Here is a 27,856-nt window from a genome sequence, read left to right as displayed (position 1 = left end):
TGTTTAACTGAATAGAAATATAAGACATTAAATGTTGGTTTTTCACGTTAATCTTTTGATGTGGAACATGTTTCGATCAACAAAACTGAATGGCTCACTCTCCTAACACATTTTGAGAAGAGTCTACTGTAAATATTGCAAAACCGATTTCATAAACACTGAATGTTTATGAAGAATTGATTGATGTTGAATTTACATGCCACATGTATGCAAGTTAATTATTTGGGGACAAAATGATTTACATGAATCCCAAACATTTTATTGTACTTTACAATACCATGTTTTATTATCAAGTAAGAAATCTTCGTCATCCCACATACAGTGCATTTCCATTCTTGTTTTGATTGTTATCAGTTGTCTCTCAGCCACTGCTAGTCATTCTCCAAGAGTTATGTAACTGCCCCCCCACCCCCCAACCTCTAGGTTTGGACCCTGTCAAGGGAATAATAGAAAGAAATAAAGGAAAATAGCTATTTTACTCGACAGGTAAGAAATATAATTTATTTTTGTCGAAGCCTTGTCAACTAGAGTAGGGTGATATCGCAACTGTTTTGTATAGTTTCTACACTTCATAAGAATAACTCAATAGCTCATTAATTTGATTTGAATCCTTCTGTGCTTTCATGTCCACTTATCTGCAAACCTCATCCCACCAATTGTTTAATGTGTTCCTCAAGACTTTTTTTTCCCCCTAAACAACTGCTATACTATGAATTCTCCTTAGTGCCAGGGTAGAAAAAAATATTTTTCATAGGTAACCTGTACCCTCAATTTAGTAGTGTGTACCCAGAATTCAGTAATTTGGGGATAAAGGCGAGTAAACTGTGGGTACATATGAGAAACTACTCGTACAGATTACTACACTTTGGGTACTAGGGTGTTCAGCCCTTGTATGGTGATTTTTTTTTTTTTTTTTTTTTTCTTTCGAAATTTTAAGTGGCTTAGTGCTAAATCTATTCCATTTCGTAAAACCATTAACTGAGGAAAATACCAGATTTTTTCATATGCGCATTCCCGGGCCTCACTATACCCAGGTGTGTGATAGCAACTCCCCACCAGGTATCCACTGAAGGATGACGTTGCATGCACTGCCAGCTGAGCCCAGTTGAGTTTGTTGCTCCTACCATGCTGCGTCAGGGGCGAGAAGTTGATACCTTTTTCTTTCACATTACACACAACCCACTGCCGGTACAGTGCGCAGCTATAGTCTGTCGATTTCACTCTTCGACTTCCAGCGCCGCCTCTTGAGGTCCTTTTCTTTCTTGTCTCTTGCCTTGATCCTCACCTCATGCTCCTTATCAGATCCACCGAGGAACATCATCCGGGCACCGCGTTGATACTTCAGGAAGTCCTCGTCTTGAATTTTGATGCGGGACATCACATTCCTTTTGGCAATGACGAAAAGACCTAGGCAATAATTATTGTACTCTGCTTCTTTCTATGCCTGTGCTTCCCCTCCCCTGGCATGGTTTTTCATGGTTTTTCTTTCCGGTATTTCTCGTATTCCACCTTCAACTTTTGAACAACGTTACGTTTTTCAGAAGTAGTAATGGAGGATTGGTTTCACAAACAGATGAAAATGACCAACACTGTTGATGAACTCCGATCCTGTTTCTCATTCTTGAGAAAGAAGAAAAGTCACCTTGACTGTCGGAAGTTACTTTAAAGAGAACAAGCTCTCCTTCAGAGCCTTTCCTAGAAGCACAACATCTCTCTTGAATCCTGTGCTAGCCATCAGGAAAGAAACATTACAGCAAATACACTGTTAGAGTAACGTAAAGCGACGACACACGCTAGACTGATGTGGTGAGGCACGGGATAGGGACGTCGCAGAGGAAATTGCAAACTGTAGTGCAATACTCTCGGGTATTATAGCTGAATCAAACCTCAGCCCAATGAATATCACGACTTTTTATTTTTTTTGGAACACCCTAGTAGGTACAGTTGACTAATCTGTACCCACAGTTTACTCATCTATGTGTAAAGTTTGTTCTGCAAACAATCTTGTAAAACACGGTCATGCTCAGTTTTGATTTCAGTAATAACTACATTAACTAGTAGAAAAATACAAACATTAAAATTATATTTTAAATATATGCAGAGATGGTTAATAATGTGTCACGTTTGCTTGAGCAACTTTTTGAGAAAAATGTACTTTGAAGAGTACTTTTACCATGCCATACCTTTTACTGCGACTTGAGCTACACTACAGTCCTTTATTCTACTAATTAGATTTTATTTTCACCAGAGATGCCCACCAATGAGACTTCGCAACAATAATCACTTTATTTTGTAATACCAAATAGACATAATCATACAGTCACATGACCACACATAAGCTTGCAGTCAGAAGTATTATGATCAAGCTGGCCTGTTCAATTACGGCGCGTCTTTCAAGTGCCTGTGACAGCATTATAAAATCTTAAATAGAATTATTATGTGAATTAGAATAATATTTTGAGACGATTCAACTATATACAACAATTTCGCAAAGCGCAGATGACGAGAAATTAGTCTTTTAATCTGCCGTTTAGCCATGCCTGTCATTATAGCGCTCTAGAGTCCCCAGCTGGAGGATGATGTCGGCAGGGTAACGATTTCATCTGATTTAGAATTCAGCCCATTGAGGGGAAAGATTCAGAACGAGGAAAATTAGGCAGAGAGCATCAAAATGTTATGATAGTTTCAATCTCTTTACTCCAATATTTTTACAGGATATTCTTTTAATCGAAATATTTTCCCCAATTGCTTAATAAAATGGTATGGTCATGACAGATAAGTCTTGTGCTAAATTGAATATGAAATATTAAAAATGCATTTATTCAGTACGTCAGGGCAAAATTGCAGCATAATGGTCAGAACTGCTGACTTCTTCCTCTCCTGAAAGGTATTTTATGCCACTGGAGTTAGTCCGGCTTTTGTCATTTCCCAGCCCCTGCTTCGGAGACTGAGAAAAGAGCGTAAACAAAACAGGAGGCGTGACAGCTAGCCGACGTAGTAGCCCGAACCAAGCAGCTTATCCAAGTCTTACTCTTACCTTGCGAAAACGAAAAATCACACAAAACTACCCCAACTCATGTCACACATGGCGGCGCGGTTGATTGTCTTCACTGATCGGCCAGCCCCCAGCGACGAGCCAGTTATGGCTCGCCGTTCTGCTGCGGCCACGGTGGGCTGGCAGTGCTCGTCGCCGGGAATGAACGCCGAAAATAGTTCATTTTGGTGGACAAACCAGCCGATGTCGGAGCCGGGGGCTGCTTGTGGCCAAGCCGAGGAAAGCACATTCTCGGTGGGCACGCAAATGGGACCGAACGGGGGCTGGATGGGCCAGCCAAAGCGGCCAACGTCGGAGCAGGTGGCTGCTCATGGCCAAGCAGAGGAAAGCACATTCTCTACAGGCAAGCGAATAGGACAGAGGGGGTGGAAGTGACAACGTTGTGTGATAAGCTGCCGGTCGTCGGCCGAGTGGCCTTCTCGGTGTACAAGGGCCATTGTCACCCACAAAATGCAAGCCACCTCCTTATTAAAATGTTTGCCATGATCCCAGTATTTGACATAATAAAAAACACTTAGCTAACTCAATTCCTCGTTGGTCCAAAGGTCCCATAGGTGTCGTACATGTTTTGGCCATCCACGGTGAACGTGAACTTTTTGAAACCCAAACAGGCTCACACGCCTCTCCCTGGAGCCACAAAGCCTGCAGCACATTGGGCTGGTGTGATGCGAAAAATAAACGAAATAATCTGCAAAATCGGCTGAATCCCCAGTCGCTCTGCATACTCTAGTATTGGCTTTATACTGAAGATGATTAGCCCACTCACGTCACATTCGCATTACTCGTCAATCCAAGAAGTCACTCATTGTCATGGCTCAGGATTAAACAAATTGAATAAATATATCGATCGCTTCCACACACATCCAAGCGGTCCATTTCATTCAGGAGCATAAAATACCGCGAGAAATACCACGAAATAATTTTTTTTTGCTGTCATAGGCACTTTAAAGCACCATAGAAAATAAACTACATCACAGATTTCAACATTACTATAAAACGCTGATTGCAACCTCTCTTCCAGTTTTTCATTGGCACCAATAACCGTGGAAAACCGGAGATATGATGGTTTTAATTTTGTGGTAGAAAATGTTTTCTCCAAAAGAGGGCACTCGTGCTTTTTGGAGGTTGAGGTTTCATTTCTGTAGAATTTTTCAGGCATAATTCATTGATTTGTATGTACCGTATTGGCCCGAATATAAGACGGTGTTTTTTGCATTAAAGTAAGAATGAAAACCTGGGGGACGTCTTATAACTGCGGCCTAAAAAAAAAACAAAAACAAAAAAAAACTGCGGCCTAGACATATACCCATTCACGACGCTGGATGGCGCCAGTCATCAATGAATCGAATGCTGAACTTCAGTTAGTTAGACTTCACTTTGATAATTAATGCAGTTATTGCAATTTTGTTTTATCACAATATTTTTTTCTTATTTATATTTCAAAAACCAGAAGCCATTCATTTATGAATTTGATTGCACTTTAGTTTACATATTTAAATGTTAAATGTTCAGATATTAAGTTTTGAATGCGAAATTAAATGCCTTTTCTCTCAAATATATTGTTATAATCATTTGTTTCAGATGTATTGTAATTATTTTCTGTATAAAAATTAATTTGGTGTTCAAAAAGTCTTTTTTTCAAACTTGAGTCTTGAAAAAGAGGGGGTCGTCTTATAATCGGGGTCGTCTTATATTCGGGCCAATACGGTATTTTGTTGGCCTAATATGGTCATGTAATAGGTTATGGTGCAGTATAATAACAGTTCATAGAGATGAAGTTGTGCTGAGATTTTTTTTTCTTTTTTTAATCGCTAGAATTGCGGACATTGCAAGCAGATACTCGTTGCTTGAGTATTCTTTTTCACCATATACTTTATTTGTAATTCAGTAATTTTTTGGATGGCTACTTTACTTGAGTAGTATTATTTTGAAGCAACGCTTCTCTGACTTGAGTAAAAGTTTTGGCTCCTCAACCCACCTCTGGCTGTCCGCCACCCATTCCTTTCCCATTATACCCAATCATTTGTAATAAAACCAATTAGAGATGGACAGACTCGTGAATGGAATAATAATGGCCTCGCAACAATGTAAACACCTAGTGTGATGTCATACTCTGGGCCCAACTCTCTTGTAGTTCAAGGAGGCAGCCACAATTACAATGAAGACTGTGTCAAAACTACTGGACAGATTGAGACTAATGGTTGCTAGTATGTTTCTGGTGATTACAGGGAGCAAGTTTGAGCTATTAAACTGGATTTGACCATTTTGTCTGGAGGGGCACTTTAAAGAATCAGCGGCAGCTCCCATGTTAATCCAGTAGCCCTGGCCACACAAAGAAAAACGTCCCTGCTGAGACTTTCATCTGTTTTCATTTTTCGCTTTCATAGCATGTGCTTTTACTGTTTGCCTTGCTCAATTATTGTTTTCTCTTCAAGCTGACCTTTTGTTACACAAACACTCTCCTTATCCTTCCTCCTTCCATGATATCGCTACGTCTCTACATTCATATATTTTGTCCAACATTTCTGTCAGGCTGCTCTTCCCTTGGCCTGCTCACAAAATACATTTTGCTCATTACACTCGAAAAGTGAACTAGAAGTCTTTATTTCCAGGCAGGCAGCAGGCAGAATGGAATGGACCTGTTGGGCTTTGGTGTGGTTAAATGAGTTGAATAGCATGTCTGGTGGGTGACCAGTCTTCTCATTCTTGTTTTATTTTGAGTATTCAGTTAGCTGTTAAAAATGTTACATGCAGTTTCTGGATATCACCCAAACTACACCATTCGATACTTGCCATTCATAGTTGTCGAAATGGCATACTGGTTTGCCACTAAAATCGTGCAGCAAGTAGATGAAGTGAACATACAATCTATCCCAGGTAAAAATTCAGACTCAATTGGAATAGTTCAGAGTAGAGGTCAACTGATATGGGATTTTCAAATGCCGATGCCGGCACAGATATTAAAAAAAAAAAAAAAAAACCTGCCGATATCTAGAATTTTTTTTTTTTTTTTTTTTCCCCACAAATCTAGCAATTTAGCAAATAAGTTTTTGTTGACACCTCTTAATTCACAAAAACATTTTGGAACACTTGAATTCTTTATTAAAGGACAAATAAACATGTAAATAATAATAATAAATAATATATAATTAATTATTATAATTATATAATAATAAAGCCCAAATAAACAATGAGGTCAAATGCTGATCACATTAACTAGTGCAAAAGAATGGAATGTAAACGGATTCAGAACACTGACTTCGCCTTTCCAACATGATTCAAAACAATTCTTTAAAAATATATCCAGCATTCATTCATTTTCATTCATTCATTTTCCATGCCACTTTTTCCTCACGAGGGTCGCGGAGGTGCTGGAGCCTAGCAATAATAGATAATAATACAGTATTCCTATATATAATAGTATTATAATCATTATTCATTGCCAATCGGATTTTTCATCAAGGGTGTCATTTTAAAGCTATTCTTTGTGTAGAATCTGAATTCTGAAGTATGTGAGATTAACTCCAGAAGTCGTTATTTATATGTTGAGCATGCTTTTAGTTTGAAATGTTCACCGGAAGTACATTCACTAAACCGCTTACCGTAAGCTTTACACTCCTACGGTGTGAAGAGTGAAAAAGTGGGGGGGGAAAAGTGCACTTTTCGTCATTGCATGTGGTGTCAGTAATAGATTTTTTTTTTTTTTTTTTTTCATTTCAAATGCTGTTAACCAGGAATTTTCCATGTTTGAAGTGTCACCTTTTAACTGTCAGTTTGCGTTTTGGAGAAGACTGCCAATGTTTTATAGCAGGTTAAAGTAGGTGGTCTTTTTTTCTCCCCATTAGCCTCAATGTAGCAATGCTAACGTTAACTGGAGTCTCATATGCCATCAACACGCACGTGTACACGCACGCACGCAAGCACAAATGTATGCACGCACGCACACGGCGATAAAACATAGCCGCGAAAATTACCACCCATAAATGGACTTATTGCATATTGCGAAAGTCTTGGCAACTTCAATAAAAAATGTCGTTAGTTAGATGAACTTATGATCTACCAGCTTGTTGTCTCCTGTCGTCTTCCAAAATTACAACTGGGTGACAGCGCTTTAGGTGTTCATTCACGGCCGACGTGCAGCCAAGCTTGACATTGAAGAGACAGGACACAACAGTGTACTCTCCTTTGTTTCGTTGAAATAAGTAAATGTTTTGGCCACTCTAGTGCTCTATTTTGGCTTTGTGCCGCTTTCCCCACTTGTATACCAAGCATCCGCCGTTCTCAACTTTCCACGCATTTATTTTTTTTTTAACCCTTCATTAAGCGTCGACGGGATGTTGTGGTCGTCGACGCATGTATCATTATTATTATTATTTACGTCATCGATGACGTTGACTACGTCGACTCATAGACTTTATAACCTATTGACATGACACGGAAACGGAGCAGATTCGTAGGGGGCCTATTTTCAAAAACTTCAAATTCAAATGGTTACAAAACCAAAGCTGCTACCGACCTAAAACCAAAACGAGCACCTACCTTAGCCATATATGAGTCTCCATGAGCAGCGGCATCAAGAAATTCAAAGTCGTTCCGTTATAAAATCCCGATTTTTTTTTTTTTTTTATACAAGAATAACACAACTTAAAATGGCAATAAAAGTTTCAGATTTTACACTACATGCACAAAAATCACCAAATGCAGAGATAATCACCTATGTTTTCAGGATAAATAGCAATATTTAACATATAAGTTTTTGACCAAAATAGCAACTTTTTAAAAAAATTTACTGCAAGTTTTCATCAGCTAATAAATCACTAAATTTGACATCAGAAACTTAATAATTGAGGAACGCATGCAGAATCAATTATAAATAATATGTAAATAGATTATTAATACATTCTATATTCAATCACAACCTATTGTAGAATAGCCCTTTATTATCATTATTCACTATATACTGTTAGCGAATGAGGCTAGCGGCCGCTTGGGGTAACAAGAGCTTTTCTGGCGAGATTCTTGTGAATAAATGCTTAACTCCCTGAATTCTTCATAGATATGGACGTAAAACGGTCTCGATTCTTGGTTAAAATCAAAGAAACTGTGCAGTTAGCGTTTATTTTACGTATATTGACGAAGTACAATACTACTATGTAAGCAAATGAGGCTAGCGGCCGCCTGGCGTAAAAGGAGCTTTTCTGGCGAAAATTCTTGTGAATAAATGCTTAAATCCCTGCATTCTTAATAGATAAGGACGTAAAACAGTCTCGATTCTTGGTTAAAAGTAAACTATAAGGCTAGTCAGTTACGAAAATTAGCCACCTCCATGTGTAAACAAAGAAGAAAATTCCTGTGAATAAATGCTTCAATAAAACATGCATGGTACGAAAAATATAATATTTACCTTGAATCCGCGAACAAATCACTCCTGAGACAATCCTTCCTGTTTTTTTTATGCTGTACAGCTTTCGTAGTTAAATCCAATTGTAAGTAAATCCAAGCTTAAATCCGACATAAGAATGTGCTGTCTTCGGCTATTACTGAATGAAGCTCGGCCCCCCTCATGTAAAGAATGACGAAGTGACAGGTCAATAGTGATGTCTATGGTCGATTATGGTCTGGACAGCTCTAGTTAGCATCCTAACAAACAGCCGCTTATCATGTAGGAATTGGCTGTTTCTCTGTGTTGGACTTTTTTTGGGTGGTGGGGTCTTTTGTTTATCTTGTAAATACTATAAAAATGTTTTTCTACACAATATATAAAAACTGATGTGCAACATCAGTATCATGCTGTTTTAAGTATTTTTGCATATGCACCACTGACATTGATTTTCCCCCAATCTTGTTGTGTACATAGAACAAAATATGACTGCACAGTACTGTATAGGGGTGTGACAATATATCGAAATGGTGATATATCGTAATACTTTGTATACCAAAAGGTTATCAATATGCTCCTGTCAAGAATCGAGATATCGTTTTAAAAAGGTGTCAATTAAAAAAAAAAGGCTGCCATTGACGGTGCTCGACACCCAATCCATTTACATTTAGACTGGGGACATTCGTTCATTCAAAACCAGAGCATTCACAGTCATTCGGTCTGATTTTCGGGGCATTTACAGGTCATTTCCTGTTGAGTTTGAGTCACTGCCTATTCATTTGGGTGATTCCCAGGTCACTTCCTGTTCTGTAATGCAAAATAAACAGCAAGTGACCCATAAAATACCCCAAAATCGACAGGAAGTAACTGAAAATCAACAGGTAAATTACCTTAAATGGCCCAAAATTACTCATTGCCTGGCGTTGGCTGCCACTGACGGCCATAGACGTTCAATCAGTTTGAAGTGGGAGGGATGGCAGCGAGTGAACGAATGTTCATTCGCTGCCACCCTCCCAGTTCAAATGGATTGGACGTCTACTAGTGATAAACTCATTCCAATTCACAGCAGAAGCTTGTTTTTCTGTTTATTAGTTTTTTTGTAGAATATCCAAGAAGGATTTCCTGACCAATATATCAAAAATCATTGTATCGTTATATCGTCAGATCATCGTTATCGTGAGCTTTGTATCGTATCGTATCGTGAGGTACCAAGAGGTTCCCACTCCTAGTACTGTATGTCATTTAGTTCTTAAATTTTCTGATCCCATTACAAAATATCCAATATAAGACTTTTTTTGATGTAAGTGTCACTCTTTAAGTGACAGCTCTTTCTTCCAAGTTGGGAAATGTTTGGAAATACTTTAGGAAGCTTACACTTTTAATATAATTGCCTTCTTTGATTGATTTTTTTGATTAAATTTTTTTTATCGGTTTGTGTCCACATCACACCGAATTGTATCACATTGTTCCCCTCTGTTATAGAAACTTATTGCTTCCCGACTTAAACAAATCATAATCGAACTGTAATAGTTTTAAGATATATTGTATTTGTATTGAATCACAACCTGTTTATCTAAATGAATATCGAATTACCCTCTTGTCAAAGATTCTCAACTCTAGTTTCAATGTTGGGGGAGAATCTATTTATTGTAAGAACATTGTTTTGGACTTTTGTTGGGAGGGGGTTGGATTTAGGTTCTTAAATGTCCTTTGTGTCTGCTTTTGAAATTTGCAAAAGCCAGAAAGGACAAGTGATGTTTATGTCTACACACATAACAAGACAAGGTGACCTTCCTGGAGTGACAGAGCCGTGCTTGCAGCAAACAGAAGAATATAATCAAATTGTGTCCTTTACTTGTCCTCTGCTTGTCTGTCTGAAGCTGAATGGGCCTTGGCTGAATCTTGAATAACTTCCACAAATAACAGACAAGCCTGTTTTTAAAGTAACTTCATTCTTCCTGTTTCTTTGGAAGTATAGTATGATACATAATCACAGCCATAGAATTTCATTATAGAGTGACTGAAAAAGGGCGACCTGGGCCTACCCAACTTTTTTCTTTCTCATGCCATTGTGATCATAATAATTCGTATAACACTTTTTGGGACATCCAAAGATGCTTTAAGTGCATTATTATTTCATTCGACACTAGAAGGTGGTAAGCTATTATAGAAGCCACGGCTTCCCTGGGGCAGTCTGACAAAAGTGAGGCTGCCCAATTTGCACCATCAGCCTTTCTGACCACCATCAACCACTCATTCTCGCCCTCCATTCACACAGGCAAGCAGGGTCAAGTGTGAGAGCGGGATTCGATTAATGGACGACCCGCTCAACCACCTGTGCTACTGCCACCCATTGTTGTACTAAACTTTCCATGTTTCCTTTCTAAGATACAAAAAAAATGGTCCATACCATCAAGGTATTGTACCTCGGCATGGCTCGGTTTTAGTAGTTTTCTGGTATTGTAGGCATTCTTGGAGCCGTTTGAATATACAGAACCTGAGTTAGGGGTTAGGTTAGGGTCCTAGGGTTAGGGACCCCCTTGAAAATGGACCCAAGGTCCACTTTTATCATCTACTGTGAAATACACCCCTATTATTGTTCCCCTACAAAAAATGTGCATAATATGACTAAGAAAAAGGTGCAAATCATTTCTTATTATGTTATTATGCACATAAAACATGTGAAACATAAGAAATGAAATGAACTCCAGATTCTGCTGTGGAAAATACTGTATATCCATAAGGCTCCATTTACATCAGCATATAATCTGTGGTGCAGTTTTGTGCGCTTTCACATAGCAAAATAAAATTTATTTTTTTGTAGCCTTTAATCACAAAGTCTCAAAAATCTTACAAAAAAAAAAAATTGACTACATTTTAAAAGGAGCAGTTAAGCTCTCTGATCTTAACCACCCATGGAAAAATTCAAAATACCAATTGTTTTATAAAAGAAGAAACCGTGAGAGGAGAGCACAGATGGAGGTAACCCCCCCCCCCCCCCCCCCCCATTTGAACATATACAGTATTAGATAGTTTAGTCTTGGACAACATTGTCATTCACTGCCAGCCGTTTTCAGAACAGCCAGCTGTTTTTCCAACAGAATATTGTATGCTATGACTAATATATATATATATATATATATATATATATAATATTCACTTTTTCCATGTTTCCCACATTATATACATATTAGAGCTGAAACGAATACTCGAGCAACTCGAGTAACTTGAGTTTAAAAACTGATCCGAGTAATTTTATTCACCTCGAGTAATCGCTTATTTTGACAGCTCTAAGCATGACGTTTTGCTCTGGCTACTTTTAATGCGGGACAACGCGCTGATGTCACGTGCGTAGAGGAAGAAGCAAAAAAAAAAAAAAAAACTTACTGCAGCCGACAACCGCTACAAACGACGCCGACGTTGCTAAATACTAGCCCGCACATGCTACGTTAGTTGCAGGTAGCGTCTGATGAGTCTCATAGAGATCACATGTATGTTGAACTAGATGCACAATGACAGACTAGGCCGCGTCTGGGCAGCGTTAGCAAACAGCCACCATCTTAAAGCAGTAGAGCGCTAAGCGCTAATAAAGAGCGCAAAGCGCTAATATATAAGATTAACGTTATTGTCACTACTAGGGCTAGGTTTCAATTGATTAAGACCACTTTTGATGTGTGGCTAACGTGTCTTACATACAGGCTTTAACATAACATAGCGTTGTGGAGTGATGAGGGTGTCAAATAAAAACTCAATAATGCTAACTATCAATTTTAGCTCAGTAGTCATTGCTGGATAAAACACCAAGTAGCACTAGTCCCTAATGTGCTCCAATACAGCCTGTATCATACATTTATTTTGAACAGTGTAAAAACTCAAAATCCTAGCAGGACTTACAGTTTAGACTAACTTAAAACTTAACTAGAACTTAAAAATGGCTTGACACAAATAGAAATTCAATTGAAAAACGTGGGACAAAATCCTAACTTTTAAGTGATGTGTGTTATTAAGCGTAAAGGCATTTTTAGGTGTGTATATATATATATGTATATAATATACTTTTTAAAAATAAGATCTAAAGGTTTTTTGAGGTTTTTTTTTTTAATTCTAGTTACATCTGAGATGCAATTGTTGGCTGTTTTCAACAATATACATCAAAAATAAAGAAATTGATTGACTGAAAATGATAAAATGTCTTGTTTTCTCATGTATATCTATAATTGCTCTTCACCTAAAAATATATTTGTTTTATCCGATTACTCGATTAATCGATAGAATTTTCAGTCGATTACTCGATTACTAAAATATTCGATAGCTGCAGCCCTAATACATATATAAATAGATTCCAATCTTACCTCTAAAAAAATAATCTACAGGCAACAATAACCAACTAGCGCTGCAAGCAAGACTGAACGGGCCCTCGCAGTTTGGCGCAACTCAGACGTCCCGCAAACTCGGACGGTACGCAGTTCAGGTGGTGGCAGACCGTCCCCCTCTAATCATCTCATGAGAACCTAACATTCTCGAAAATCCCATCTTTTTTTGGACAGAGACATGTGGACATGAGCCTTAAAATGTTGTATTACAAAAGGTCTTGAAACTACAATGACCAACCTAAAAATAACTGGACATGTATAAGTAAAATGAGTGACTTTCCGTTGCCACTAGTTGGCGCTGTAGCGTTGATGCGAATAAGCCGTACAGGACCCTTCAGGCTATGACTCTTACCAAGCACGGGACGTTTGGCGCAGATATGTTTTATGTCTGCCAAGTTATGACTGTTCAAAATTTCTGGTGAGACAAAACGAGCGTCATTTTCACTTTCCTATTTGGACCCCTCTGCTTCAAACAAACTTCAATATTTTTTATCAGGCACCTCAACACATGTCTTAAGGCTCCCCTGAAACAGGTTTGAAGTAGGGCTGTCAAACAAAAGTTTTAATCGAGTTAATCACAGCTTAAAAATTTATTAATCGTAATTCATCGCAATTCAAACCATCTCTAAAATATGCCATATTTTTCTGTAAATTATTGTTGGAATGGAAAGATAAGACACGGACGGATACATACATACAACATACTGTACATAAGTACTGTATCTGTTTATTATAACAATAAATCCACAAATGGCAATATTAACATTCTTTCCGTTAAAGTGATCCACAGATAGAAAGACTTGTAGTTCTTAAAAGATAAATGTTATAGTTACAAGTTATAGTAATTTTATATTAAAACCCCTCTTCATATTTTCGTTTTAATAAAATTTGTAAAATTTTCAATCAAAAGTAGAGTTAATATAATAATAATAAGAATAAAAATAACTATAATAAGAATAGAGTGACCATAGTCTGAGTGAGTTTTACGTGTATTTTGCATACCTATTTTGATATGGAATGCCAGTTCATTTTGCATTGTTGTTTAACTGTGTGAGAATAGGGCATCATTACTATAGACTGAAGTGCTTTTTTTTTTTTTTTTTTTTTTTTTTTTTTTGTGAACATTATTTTTTTTTGAGAGATAGGAATATTATTTTTGTTGTCCTTTCACTAAATTATACTTATGTTTGTTGTGAAGGAGTTGCTGAAGCTTATGCCAATAAACGGCCCAGTCCAAAGAACGCCTGTGTCCTCTCGCCTTTATAACATATATATCTCTGTACATATCTTACCCAAAATACAGCAAGAGACACATAATTGCCACTAAAAGTAAGAAAGCTTACAGAAATATGTGTGGAGCACAAATAGCACAATGCAACAGCATAAACGTCTCACAACTACCAATTCTCCCACGTTTAGAAGGAATAACATTAGTATGGAACGGCACTGCCCCCAAGCGGCCGATGGCATTTTCTTCACTCTTTATGTCCATAAACGGCGTCATTGTAATCTGTTTGAGGCAATGTGTGAGGGGGTCATTCAGTGCATGCGTTAATTGTGTCAAATATTTTAACGTGATTAATTTTTAAAAATAATTAACGCCCATTAACGCGATAATTTTGATAGCCCTAGTTTGAAGTCAATAGATTTTTTTTCCCTTCTAGGAGGAGCCGGTCTCATAAAAAAGGCCATTTCCTGTACCCAGCATGGGGCGCCAGGCCTAATGGGTAATATTTCAATGCCATCGAGTTCAGGCTGGGATACATCACGTACATGCCAAATATGAAAACGATTGAACGTTGTATCAGTGAGTTAGTCATTTTTTGAATTGGGTGTTTTGCCAAAAAAATGGCCGACTTTGGCACCCCGCCCAGGTCAAGCCGGTGAATGAAAACTCACCATTTTGATAACTTAAGATCTCATAGGTCTCATGAACATGCTCACAAATTTTGGGGAGGATCCATCATCCAACTAACAGTCAAGGCACCAAGGTCTCAAATGTGCACCCTGTTAATCGACAAAAATTTCACATTCAATCCAAAATACCCAATTTCCTGTTGGGTTTGGAATATGGGTGCAATTTTTTAGAGCAGTTCTGCACAATGTATCGACTCCCCAAATTTCATTGCAATACGTTGAAAAAAAACTAATAGGAGAGGCCTTTTTTAAAAATTCAAGGGGGCGCCACTGAGCCATTTTGTAAAATGTTTTTCGCAACGTTGCAAAATAATCTAAATTTACACGAAGCCGCACGTATGTGCAAATGTTGGTGAGTTTTCGAGCATGTTCAGGCCTCCAAATTGGCCATTTTCATTTGCCGAGGAGAAGAAATAATAATAAGAATCCTTTGCATTACAATAGGGCTCTCGCACACTTAGTGCTCGGGCGCTAATAATAGTGGTGACCGAGCTGTAAAAGAGATAAAATGCTTTTGCATTAAGAACACTAAAGTACTGTTTTATGAACGGTATGAAGTCCGATATCTCAAAAAGAATCCCGAACATTACTGCAGAGCATCAGACAGTTAAAGCTCTTATCATAGACACAGGAGTAATAGATTTTGTGAAACAACAATCGGAGCTATTCCACGAAGGGGACTTTCACACTAAAACCGTTTAGTCTGTTTTAAACGGACCAGAGTTCTTTTTCTGAGATAGTCCACTTCGTTTTGTAAATGTGAATGCGCACCGAACTCTCGTCCGGACCAAACAAACAAACTTTGGTCCATTTTAAGCGCACCCTGCTTCATTTGTAAATGCAACTGGAGCAGGGTACGGTTTTGCTACTTCATGTGCAGCGTTATAGCTGGGAGCTGTGACGCTCCAAGCTGTGATGGTACACGCAGGGCATCCTTAGAAGAAGAAGTACAGTTCGCACGTTGTTCAAAATCAAAAATGGCAAGATGACAGATGATCCATGGCAAAATGTTGTTGTGCTGCTCTAAGCAGTTGCATTTGATACTCAGAATCGGGTTCTAATGGGGCATATGTTTTTGCATGCTGTTGCTGAACGTACCGTGTGAGAGTGACAAAAGCCAAGACATGAGCAGCCTCTCAGGGTGGCTGTATCGTGAGTCTTGTTCTCCTTGAAGTGGTGACAATTGGAAAGTCCAAAAAGTCACCACAGTGAGAGCGAATGCGCATCTGTGTGACTTGGGGTACCACGCGCTTCCTTTTCGTAGTTTCATTTTCCCTTGATGCATTTTTATATATTCCATTTCGCTCGAGTCGGGAGGGAGTAACCCTGCTGCTGGGCGAGCGGTGACTTACTATGCTATGCTACATTAATATATATATATATATATTTTTTTTTTTTTTTTTTTTGTAGAACTTATATGCATGCAAACATCTGCTGCACAAAACGGTCAGCTGACAAAAAATGACACATACAGACGCACGGTTATATTATCATTGCAAAATAAAATAAAAACAAAACAAACTATATACAGTTTATCAATATGTCCAGCATCACAACAGCATGCTGTGACGCACCACCACCATCACCACCACCACCACAGGTAATTTCCTCGTTTCGTCCACGTGATGCTACTCGGAAAGTTCGGTTGTCGCAGTCTGAATGCTAAACTTTTTCAACAACTCATTTGCAAGTGTTGCTGCGAGGTAGCTCTCCAACCGGACACTGATCCTCTTGGTCTAGTGTGAAAGCGCCCCTATTTGTCCTCTCTTTTTGGAGTTGCATTGAAGTGCAAAACACTCCGCTGTGTTTGCAAGTGCTCATTGCACAGTTCTTTTTCTCAGATAGTCCGCTTCATTTTGTAAATGTGAACGCGCTTCCGAACTCAGACCAAGCAAATGAACTCTGGTCCTCTCCAAAATCGTGGGTTTAGGTCTGCTTTAAGCGGGCCCTGTTTCACTTGTGAATGCAAACGGACCAGGGTGTGCTTATGCTACATTACATGCAGTGTCACAGCACGCTCCCGCACCTCTACTCCGAGGGAGGTACAGTATTTCCTCTTCTAAATTTGCCCAATTAATGAGTCCGTCTTTCGTCCACATGATGCTATTCTGAAAGTTCGGTTGGCGCAGTGTGAATACTGAACCTTTTCAACAAGTCATTTGCAAGTGCTGTTGCGACTTAGCTCTACAACCAGACCCTGGTCTTCTTGATCTAATCTGAAAGTGCCTTTAGACTAATATGATCAAGTCAGGAATGCAGCTGCTAAGCAGCAACATGTTTTATTCTTTTCATCACACACAAACAGCTTATCTCAAGGACATGAGGCAATATGTCCCAAAATAATGGATAAGTCTGGGCGCTTGTGAGGACAGAAAGTTAAGGGCTTACCATGAAGGACATCAGAGAGCCTGCAGATTCATCTGACTGGCATGGAAATGAAGGCCATGCATCTTCCACGCAGGAAGGTGATTCAAACCCTCTACCTCACAACTGTGTTTATATGCTTACTAGTGTTGTATCGGTCGCGAACGATTCGTTCTTTTTGAACGAATTGTTTGGGTGAACGAGACCGAACTAATCACCATCTGCACTGATTCGTTCTATGAAGTTGGTGGCGCTTGTTCGCTGCGTGGGAGGGCGTTGAGCAAGCGGCAGCGTCTTCTGACATCGCACACGACCAATCAGACGCCAGCCTCATCGCGGGCAGGGGAGGGAGCGGAAACAGAATCATGGCGTATGTCACTCATTTCCACGTGTGGCCAATAAGCAGCCAGCGTGCAGGCAGGGGGGAAAGACTGAGTTTTGTCACTTCCCGTTCAGTGATTCGGTCCTCCGGTTCCTGACCTAGCTTGCTGCTAACTTGACTTTCCAGTAATGACTACGCGGTGAACGAGTCATAAAATGAAAGGAAACGACTTTGTCACATATTTGTTAACGTGGAGCCTATCAAATGCTGCTCAAAAAGACAAAAACACCACACAAATCTAGCGAGCATGGTTTAGTGTTCTACTTTTCTCAACAGACTCGGGACTGTGCCTATGACGATATACTATCAAATTTACAGTAATTTAAAACACGCGTAGCTACGAGGCAAGCAAAACCTGAGCTGCGGTCGCGTGACGGCAGTGAAGCGGGCAGAGAACTGTCACTATATGGAGGCTTCATGGCAGCGATATGTACCTCATATGTGCACAGAAAAAAAAATAATATTTAGTATGATCACCATAATACTGATTTGCAATGAAACTGTATATACATGTCAATTTTTTCCGAGTGTTTTTTTTTTTTTTTTTTTCGTGTCAGAGGGTGTCGGTTGGTTTGACAAATTATGTCAATCCGTCCATCATGTGCTACTCAAGCGCCCCAAAAACAAAGCACGCGGACACGGGAGATGTCGCAATATGTCTACATTTTTCTTAACAGACTAATGAGAGTAGAAAGGCGAAATCATAAAGCAAACAATTATTTCTCGTCAGCATTTGACGATCTGAGATGCGGGGACGACAGGGGAGCTGACCGGATTATTTTATTTATTAATACCAGTGCAAAAATTCAAAACGATCATCTTAATAATAAAAAACAAAAATACAACAGAGCGACAGGTTAATATGATGTGTTGGCCGTTCCATAATTAGAAATTAAACTTTCGATTTATTTTTATTTTCGTGACAGCAGGCATGCCGCGTTGGCTGTTAGCAGCAGCATTGTATATGTGAGCAAGATCATGCTAAAGATAGTCCGTGCGCCCCCGACCCCAAACCCCGACTTCCCCCTCAAAAGGAAAATGTTTAACCGTGTCCTAATTCGAAATGCAAGCACGAGCCATGACTTTGAGCCCATAGAACTAGGACAGACGACGCGGAAGTTCTCCCTCGCTTTTGCAGCAGCGGGAGGGAGACGAGGCTGTCTCTGAGAGCAGAATGATATCGCCTGTCACTCATTTCTGAAACTACGACGAGTGGTCAATGTGCAAGAGAGGGAGGGACCAAGCAATGTCACTTCCCGTTCAGTTATACTGCGAAGCGGTCTTTGGTGATTCGTTCGGCAACGTCACTTCCCGTTCACTAACCGAACGATTCATTTGGGTGGGGAGGGAGATGAGGGGGGCGAACGATTCGTTGAACGATTCGTTTGAACGAATCGTTTTACTGAACGAACCGGAATGGATTCGTTTACTCAAGTGAACGACAGATCCCGTCACTAATGCTTACCACCTAGCTAGCCTGCCGTTCAAAAATGGTTTCTCCCAGTAATTATTGAATTTGGGGGGGAGAATTACCTCCCAATGGAATAGGGATGCTAACACAGCTTGAACCGCCTCTTACCCAATGCTGAGAACTAGTGTGTTTAGTGAGCATGGATGAGTCATAAATCAGGAGTATATGTTCTACCTCCCCCCTTTTTTAATCAGATGTGCATCTGGCCTGGCTTGGATTGGTTTCTCTCAGAATAGATTTAAACCATCATGTGATGCAGAAGGAGGGGTGAGGTGCACTCTTATCCCCTTCGTTGTATAGTACTATCTGACAAATGGGTTTTCACTTGGAGCGGTGGTGCGTGAGAGTGATGAACTATATTTTAATTTAGTGGTTTGGGTAAATCATATTTTGTTAGGTGAAACCAATGGCTAAATTAGATTCATCAAAAATGTTGAACTATGATATTTTTCTTCTGAACTCAATCACAAAATGGGTTGCCTATTAATTTGCAAATTGACAGTGCCAGATCAACTGCGTCAGAGCCTGAGCGGCATTATCAAGCTATAAGGCTACTTATCATCTGGAGTCCTCATTTGATTTGTTGTAGAACACATGTGAAAACATTTACAGCAAAATACACATTTTGATCACACAAAACTGCCAGAGTAGCTAAATAAAACATCAGCCGGTCAAAGAACTAACCATCAGTAAAATAGTGCAAATGAATGGTTCGGTGTGAGATGGTCCTCGTTTGAAATTAATATTTTTCTGGTATGTTTGTTGTTGTTATAGAAGAATCTTTGTTGATATATTTTCAGTGCATGCGCAGTTGGCTAGGTGACAAGAAGTCACAAACATGCATGTATTATTTCGCACAGACACAACTACATTAAAAACAATACAATACTCTTTCTAAGCATACATGAATACTCTCCTTGATGTAGCCTAGCAGAGTGTTTTCATGAGAACATTATTGTCATGTCATTTACAGTTGAGTGATTGTGAGCAGCAGAGGTGGGGTTGCCCATCCCTGGTGTGAGGGGGAGGGGCTGGATACTCAGGCAGAACGTGGCCTCGAGAAACAGGAACTGTGTGAGAAAATTGTAGTGCATCAAAAAGGTTAATACATCAGTTACATATTAGCTGCTTTCAGACTGGAGGAACCTGAGTACTTAGTTCCTATAACTATAGGCCTCTCCAGTAGTTGTAGGAACTATCCTTCGCCAGGCAGTCGTATTCGCATATGGAAAGGGCTGGACTGGGACAAAAAATCGGCCCGGGCATTTTGAGCCGAGACTGGCCCACCAGGTATTGATGGAAAGACAATTAAGCCTATGAATGAAAACAAACTTTCTTGTGACAATGCTTTCACACTGTCTTGTTGGTGTATATATACTTAAACATAAACTTAAACATACACCATCCTTCCAGTCCCAATATTCTATACAGTACTTAGCGGATATCAAAAGGCTGCATGGTCTAGTTAACCTCCTGAACAATGTACAACGTATGATGGGATCCTGAAATTAGGACAGGGATTAATACGGAATAGAGGTGAGACATGATCATTGATGAATATATTAAAATGAATAAATGACAGATTTAGTGATTTTTTTCATAGACTATTTATTTACTGCATCAATAAAAGTGCAAATAAATATATCCACAGAATAGGCCCTCAAACACGGAGACCTTTAAAAAGTGAAAGGAGACAGAGGAAGATAAGTGATAAAGAATAACACTTTATGGACTTGTATGATCACAGTACTGGTTTCTAGAAAAATCTGGGAAAATAGTTGCATCATATACTCCATATAGTACTTACTTAGGGCAAACTCCTGAACAAACAATGAACAAAGTATGATGGGATCCTGAAAAATAGGACACAGAGTTTAGATGAATATTAAAATGTGTAAATTACAGACTGTAACTATAAAAACACTCAGAGAGCACAGACCTGTTTGTATGTCTGTACCCTCATCTGTTACCTCACTGTGTCAAAAAAATGTGATAAGCCCCTATTTTTCTCATGTACTGGATCACAGTACCCAGAATATTGGCAGAATTCAAATCATAATGTGTCATTTCATAGCAACTACCATGGCAATGTCCTGTATTTTTTTTTTACAAGCAATCTGGGCAATTTTCTTGGAGTTGCATACACATATGCTGAAAATCGCCCTATCCTGCAATGATAAAGAATCCTTCAAAAAAATCCTGGATCAAGACAGTGATCCGGATCACCTCTAAATCTAAATTGAATCATCTCTTCCTTGTCCCAGAGTGGACATTTCCTGAAAATTTCATTAAGTTCAGTCCATAACTTTTTGAATTATACCGTACACAAACAAACCAACTTAGCAGAAGTAATTAAGTGATATTTTCACAGACTAATGTACTTACCATATCAATAAACAGTAACCTTGAACCTCCACTGCAGCAACACTTTGCACAGCAACACCAAATGCTTCCTCAAACATGGGAACCTTCAAAGTGAAAGGAGACAGAGGTGAAAAAGAATGTCACCTGATGGACTTGCTCTGATGATCACAGTGCTGGTATTTTTACTCAGTTGAATCATACGACCGTATAGCACAATCTCTTCAAAGGTGTAACAAATAGTCATGAAAAGTATGGAGTGATCGACTTATCATAAATATGGTTTAACTTGGCCAATTGAGACCACTCATAAACTGTCATATAGTTGAGATTTCGCGCTTTTGACAGAAGTTTGAATGGAAACTACCACGCTAGATCTGTTGTCTTACAAAAAAAACAAGTTATGTGCTCGGACGCGCCGGCGCGTCTGCTCGACCTTATAAAGTTTTGAACTACCTAACAAATAGAGATAATACTTAACTAACTAAATTAATAAAATAAAGTTACTTAAGCACTAACATAATTACAACTAGAATAGCATCATAGAAACCATCGAGCATTAGAGAAACCCCATCATGTTAGTTTGCATGCACGGCTAGCTAAATTGCTTAACGGCCTAATTATAACTACTGGCGGTGTTAAGAGTTAGCGAGCGCAACGAAAATAAACTACACCCACGCTTAATTCATATCTGAACCAGATAGACTGCAGTTCAACACTTCTTACCTGAAGTTCAGATTCCCCTCCACTCGGACCGCCGGCGGCCGCGGGTCTCTCCTCCTGCCTCCCCTTCCCCTCATCCACCTGACGGCCACCCCCGCCATCATAACCTGCGGTTGCTGCTGTCGCTGAAGAGGAAGCTCCGCCACCGGCAAACATCTGTGTTATTTTAACACATTTAGCGGCATCCGCATGAAGGGCTTGTCTCTTTCTATCTCAAAATTTTTCCGCGCCTCCTTTCCTTTTCTTGTAGTTATCCATTTTGTTTATCTCCTCTCTCTGTATGTCTGATTAATGTATATCTGATACCTCTGATCAAGAGGGAGGGGGCATCGGCCCCCGTTTGTAATTGGTCCAGCCCATAACCAATCTGGACTGATGGGCCGATCTACCAGTTTTGTGTACCAATGTGATTAATGCCGTTAGGAAAAAAAAAAAAAAAAAAAATTCAGGACCGGCCCAAAATCGCCATCGGCCCACCGGGCATTTGCCCGGTATGCCCGATGGCCAGTCCAGCGGTGCATATGGATACTCCACCTGATACCAGTGTTGTTGTCGTCAGCAATGACAACAATGAAAATATTTCGTCGGCGAACATTTTTTTCGTGACGATGACGAGCTAAAAACGTGGACTGGAAGAACATGAGACAAATGCCAGTTTTTGTCTGACGAGACTACCAAACGAAAATACAACATTGTTTCTGTCATATGTTCACAATGCGTGAAATTTTAATATTGGTGGAGTAGGTCAGTTTGCTTCTTAGCGTTGTTTGCGTCATGTCACTCATTTGAGATCTGCTGCACCGCTCTCTCACTCTCCTCAACGATGTTCAGGATGTGTCTCAGGCTAGGTTGCACTCCATCTTGCGTGTTTGGAAACAATGTAAGATTCGGTTTTTTTTTTGTTTTGTTTTTTTATCTTGGCAAGAAAGAATATGCAATTTTGATTTTGCCTTTAAAGGTCTGTGCTGAGTGATCATCAGACACCCAATGTAACTCTACGTGTTAGCACAGCATTCGTGTTAGCATTAGCTTCAGAATGGCGAGCTTTCACCTTAAACACTGACCAGTCTAAAGCAGAGCCACTTCGCATTTCTGGTCAGTATAAGTTTAGAGGAGATCCAATTGGCCAAATGGCATTTATTAGACGCTCTTTATGGTAACCTATAAGAGGCTAATAGTAGCCAGCAGAGTCGTCACCTTGAAATGAGTTCATCAAATGGCTCTGGCATAGACTTCATAATATATTGACGGGACGCGGGGCCGATTAATAGGGGGCCTGCATTGTTGGCGTGGCCGTCAAAGTTGACCGAGTGGAATCACAAAGAACTTTTTCCGTTGAAAATTCTTGTGTATAAATGCTTAAATCCCTGAAATCTTCATAGATACAGACGTAAAACAGTCTCGATTCTTGGTTTAAAGCAAAAAAAAAAAAAAAAAAAACGTGCAGTTAGCATATATTTTACGTGATGTGTGTTATGAGAACAACTTCGACCGACTAAAGCGGCGTGTAGGACGGTCCCCTACTTGAAGGCACGGCGCAGTGTCTGGAGAATCTGTCCCATCAATATAATTATGAAGTCTATGGCTCTGGATAGACTCTAAGCATAGCCCAAAAAAAGCAGTGTTAAACGCTCGGACAACATTTTTTTACATTGAGTTTGTGGCTTCTCGATGGGTTGAATTGAACATAATGTACCGCTTTTCCCGCCAAGTGTGTATTATCGTCACAAAGATGTCAATGTCCTTGTCATGTGAACGCTACAATTATGTGCTTGTCTGTCAATGTTCATTTGAAATTGTTGGAAACCTTTATTTTTGGACTAAAACGTTTGAATTTTTCAGACGAAAACATTTTGAGTAATTGTCTAAACTAAAGAAAATTCGTATGAGATTTTGTCAACTGAGACTAGATGAAGACACATTTTGAAATTACTAAAATATGATTGACTCATAAATATTTTTGTCCAAAGGACTAAGACAAAAGGACTGCCAAAAACAACACTGCCTGATACGGACTGCCGTGACCAGATTTAGTAAAGTTTTTTTGTTGTTGTTTTTTTTTAGTATGGTGGCTACTCGAGATGCGCGAGTATGGAAAGAGCGGAGCTGCTGGTTTTAGCGAATCACCAAACACCTAAGTAATGAAGTCCCTACGGCCCCACTGAAAGTCCTAATATGGTTCTCGGAACTCGAATTCCTGGTCGCAGTTCCTATATGTGCGAACACATACATGATGTTATCGTCCCCCTTAAGGTTTCTAGGAACTGCGGATAGTTCCTACAGTATGATGGTGGCTATTGTCCTTGTCCAGGCCTATTCTGCTCCAGTTGTCAGCAACCTGTTGAGATGTATTAAAAAACAAACAAAAACAATCGCATGCCCTGCGATGGTAATATTGCGCATGCACACAGCGCGATGGCGATGTTCAAACGGTATATCATGCAGGCCCAATTCCAAAGGACTCCAACATGCACAGCCACTTTGCTCGTCTTTCTGGGCCTTTGTGTGTTTTCAGTAGTTCAAAAAAACACCTATTGTCTAAAGAGTAATTATGTTTAATACAGCCAATGACATATAAGCATATTTATAGGAAAAGGTTTTTTAATTTTTATTTTTCCAGCGAAGCGATGAAAATTGCAATCAGCTACTGCAACATGTGCATGTACAGTGAAAGCGTGTTTGTTTTCAATGGCGCAGACCCGGATGTTCCCAGATAGCTTACCCCAGCTGTATGCATGTAATGGAGCACCAAAAAGCTTTCTCTGTGTTCAGCAAGATATTACTGGAATTTCTTTGGTAGATGTGCACTATAGTCTGCGTGTCAAAATGTCCCAAATCCCTTTGCGGGTGGTGGTGGACACAATAGTGATAGCCTCCTTTCAAGGCGCTAATAGGGGATTGTATTGCATATGGAACTAGATGCAGTGTCACAAAAAATTACAGTCAGAAAGTCACACCGGCACAGCAGATGACTGCTCTCACTTGCATACTACGACCTCGCTGCAACAGGAAAAACTGCTAACTGTAGTGTTCTCACCAGGAAACATTTTGATGTGCCACATTTATCATTTGAAATAGAACAGCCATGAGGATAATAAGGTTTTAACTTACTAAGTAGGGATGTCCCGATCCAATCCGAAATCGAGCTGATTGGCCCATTTTTCAGAGGATCGAAATCGGGTGGTAGGATCCGGTTTTTAAGTTATTTTTATTTATTTACTTTTTTCCTTCATGCTCATACAGCACCCCATCCTCCCTACTGCTTGCGTTTGGTACTTAAAATGAACAGTGATTGACAGGTTTGTGGCTTTGATCTTGCCAGAGAATCTTGGTAGTTTTACAATCAAAGGCACAAATGTGTCAATCATCATTAAACTTACAGTCCGGTCATAAGTGTGCTGTGGCAACTCATTGTGTAATTGAGAGGCTGGTTTCAGCAGCGTGAGCGTCAAAGTGTGACTGGATTTGAGTGGACTCACTCAACAAAGCATTTAATAAAGACAAGCATTTTTCTACGTTATTCTTGTTTAAAAAAAAAAAAAATCACATTATGAAGGCAGCACGGTGGGACAGTAACATGTTTGGAACTTTTGTTCAAATTTTAAAAATTTGCAATCGAATCGGGACTTAGTATCGGCAGATTCTCAAAATCAGGTGACTCTTCGGGTGCAAAAATATGCGATCTGGACATCCCCAGTTGGTATCAATAGTTTTAACCGGTCTGCCACCATACTGCCAGATTGTTACTGCATTTTGAGAATGCGCTTGTTTTCTAAGTGTGGCGGGATGGAGTGTAAAGTAGGATGCGTTTTCCCCTATTAACCAGCGTTTTCCCCTATTAACCAAGACCATCATACATGACTTGTAAGAGTGTACCGGTATTGATATTCGTCCTGCACTGTCAGTGGTACGGGCATAATTGCAATCATTTTCTGGGAGAAAGTACACATTATCTGACAGAATTGCAGGGGTGCCAATACTTTTGGCCAGCACTGTTTTAACAACATTTGTTGTTCAATATTGATTAGCTGCAGCTGCAAATACACACGTTCCATCTCCGCTGCCATTGTTGTCAATGACCGGAGGAAAACTAAAGTAATTCGACAAGTCCCCTAAAACTCGAGGTGGGTAGAGCAGCCAAAGATTTTACTCAAGTAAGAGTAGCGGTACTTCAAAATAATATTACTAAAATAAAAGTAGTCATCCAAAGAATGTATTCAAGTACATGTAAAAAAGTATTTGGTGAAAAGAATACTCAAGTAATGAGTAACATTGTGAATGACTGCTTATATTTTTGTTGGATTTTTTTTTTTTTTTTTAAACTGGTATTTTTTTATGGACTGTTGTTATAATGATACTGTACAATAACCTATTAAATTACCACATTAAGCCAAAGAAATACAAAAAAAAAACATTTAATTCTGACAAGAGAAAAAAATTAAATAAATGAAGCATTAGTCGTCCAAAGAGCATGACCGCCCTCTGGTGGAGAAAATAGGTCCTAGTTTGAATAGTGAAGAGTTCCTTCATAATTACTATTTTGAAATCAAAAGGATCATATCTCCGGTTTTCTGTGGTAAATCGGTGCCAAATAAAAAATGGGAGTGGTTAAAACACACGCTTTCGAGTCATGTTGAGGGCAGCGCTGTATATCAAATACAGTACTTCATTTTTTGCGGTGCTTTTAAGACGCCACATGAGAACAAGCTGGCGTGAAGATAGAACGGTAAGCTTGCGTCTGATTGGTATAATAGTCATGTGATTATTGTTGCGACATCTCATCGGTGAAAGCGGTAGCACTACCCCGGTAATACACCAGGCATGAATCTACTCTTGGCATCGCTGGCAAAAAAAAAGCTAAAAATATGTAGAATAAAGAAGAAAAATGTAACGACTAGTAGCGGAGTAATAGTAGCGTTTTTTTCTTCACAAATCTATTTAAGTAAAAGTAAAAAGTATAGCTAAGTAAAACTACTCTTAGAAGTACATTTTTCTCAAAAAGTTTCTCAAGTAAATGTAACGGTGTACATGTAACGCGTTACTACCTACTTCTGCCTAAAACCGTACAAAGACAAAGCCACACCCCTCTAGTGGCAAGGCGGTGATTTACAGAGCAACGCGTTCCCTTGACGCAGAACTTCGAATGCCCAATGACAGCATAGGGTTTACGCCGTTGCTCTGCCGTCAACGGAACGCAGAAGCATAAATCAGCCCTTGCACCCCTAGTGACGTGCAACAAAAAGAAACATTCAAACACCTCATAATACCTTGATCATGTTAGGAAAAACAATTGCGACGCACATTTTAACAAAGTTGATTTGAAATATAGCTTTTGTAAGCTTACAAAGGATTTGTCTGTTTTTAAAATAACTGGTAGGCCTAAGAAAACATTTGCATGTTATCAAAACAAAAACACACTATACTTTCAAGTGAAGGTTTCACACACAGCCATTGGACTCATATTGGCTCCAAACTATGAGATATATTTGTCCTAACAGCTTTTATAAACATCCTTGCCAGTGTTGATCTCCAACTAATTAAATAGTCCTGCCTTCTGGCCAGATGAAAACAGAGCGTGGCCTGACCTCTAAAGCCAGGTCACTTTTTTTTTTTTTTTTTTTAAAACACAGATGATGCTTCAGAGAAGAGATAGTAGGTTAAATATATTATACAGTGTTTGTGTATGCGTGTGCGCCTGTCTGTGCGTAATGTGTATTTGGATCGGTGACCCTTATGCTGTCTGGACCCAATGACGAATGGGCCTACTCGAGTGGATACAGTACATTGTATTTGATTGGAGATATGGAAACACAAAACAGGGCTATTTGCC

At 39.4% G+C, this 27,856-nt stretch overlaps 1 protein-coding gene and 1 long non-coding RNA gene across 6 annotated transcripts in view; one reads left to right on the top strand and one right to left on the bottom strand.

Moving 5' to 3' along the window:
- The window catches only part of plxnb1b (plexin b1b), a 189,709-nt gene that overhangs the window by 47,833 nt on the left and 114,020 nt on the right, over positions 1–27,856 (top strand). The gene's annotated exons all lie outside the window — the stretch shown is intronic.
- Positions 20,187–21,496, bottom strand: LOC130922330 (uncharacterized). Its single transcript, XR_009064480.1, has 3 exons — positions 21,328–21,496; positions 20,750–20,795; positions 20,187–20,616 (listed from the first exon to the last, which is right to left on the bottom strand). It is a non-coding gene; the product is annotated as an uncharacterized LOC130922330 (long non-coding RNA).

This window comes from Corythoichthys intestinalis, chromosome 9 (assembly GCF_030265065.1).
Source record: "Corythoichthys intestinalis isolate RoL2023-P3 chromosome 9, ASM3026506v1, whole genome shotgun sequence".
NCBI lineage: Eukaryota > Metazoa > Chordata > Actinopteri > Syngnathiformes > Syngnathidae > Corythoichthys > Corythoichthys intestinalis.
Note: the sequence above shows the minus strand (reverse complement) of the source record. Positions and strands in the feature narration are given on the sequence as shown.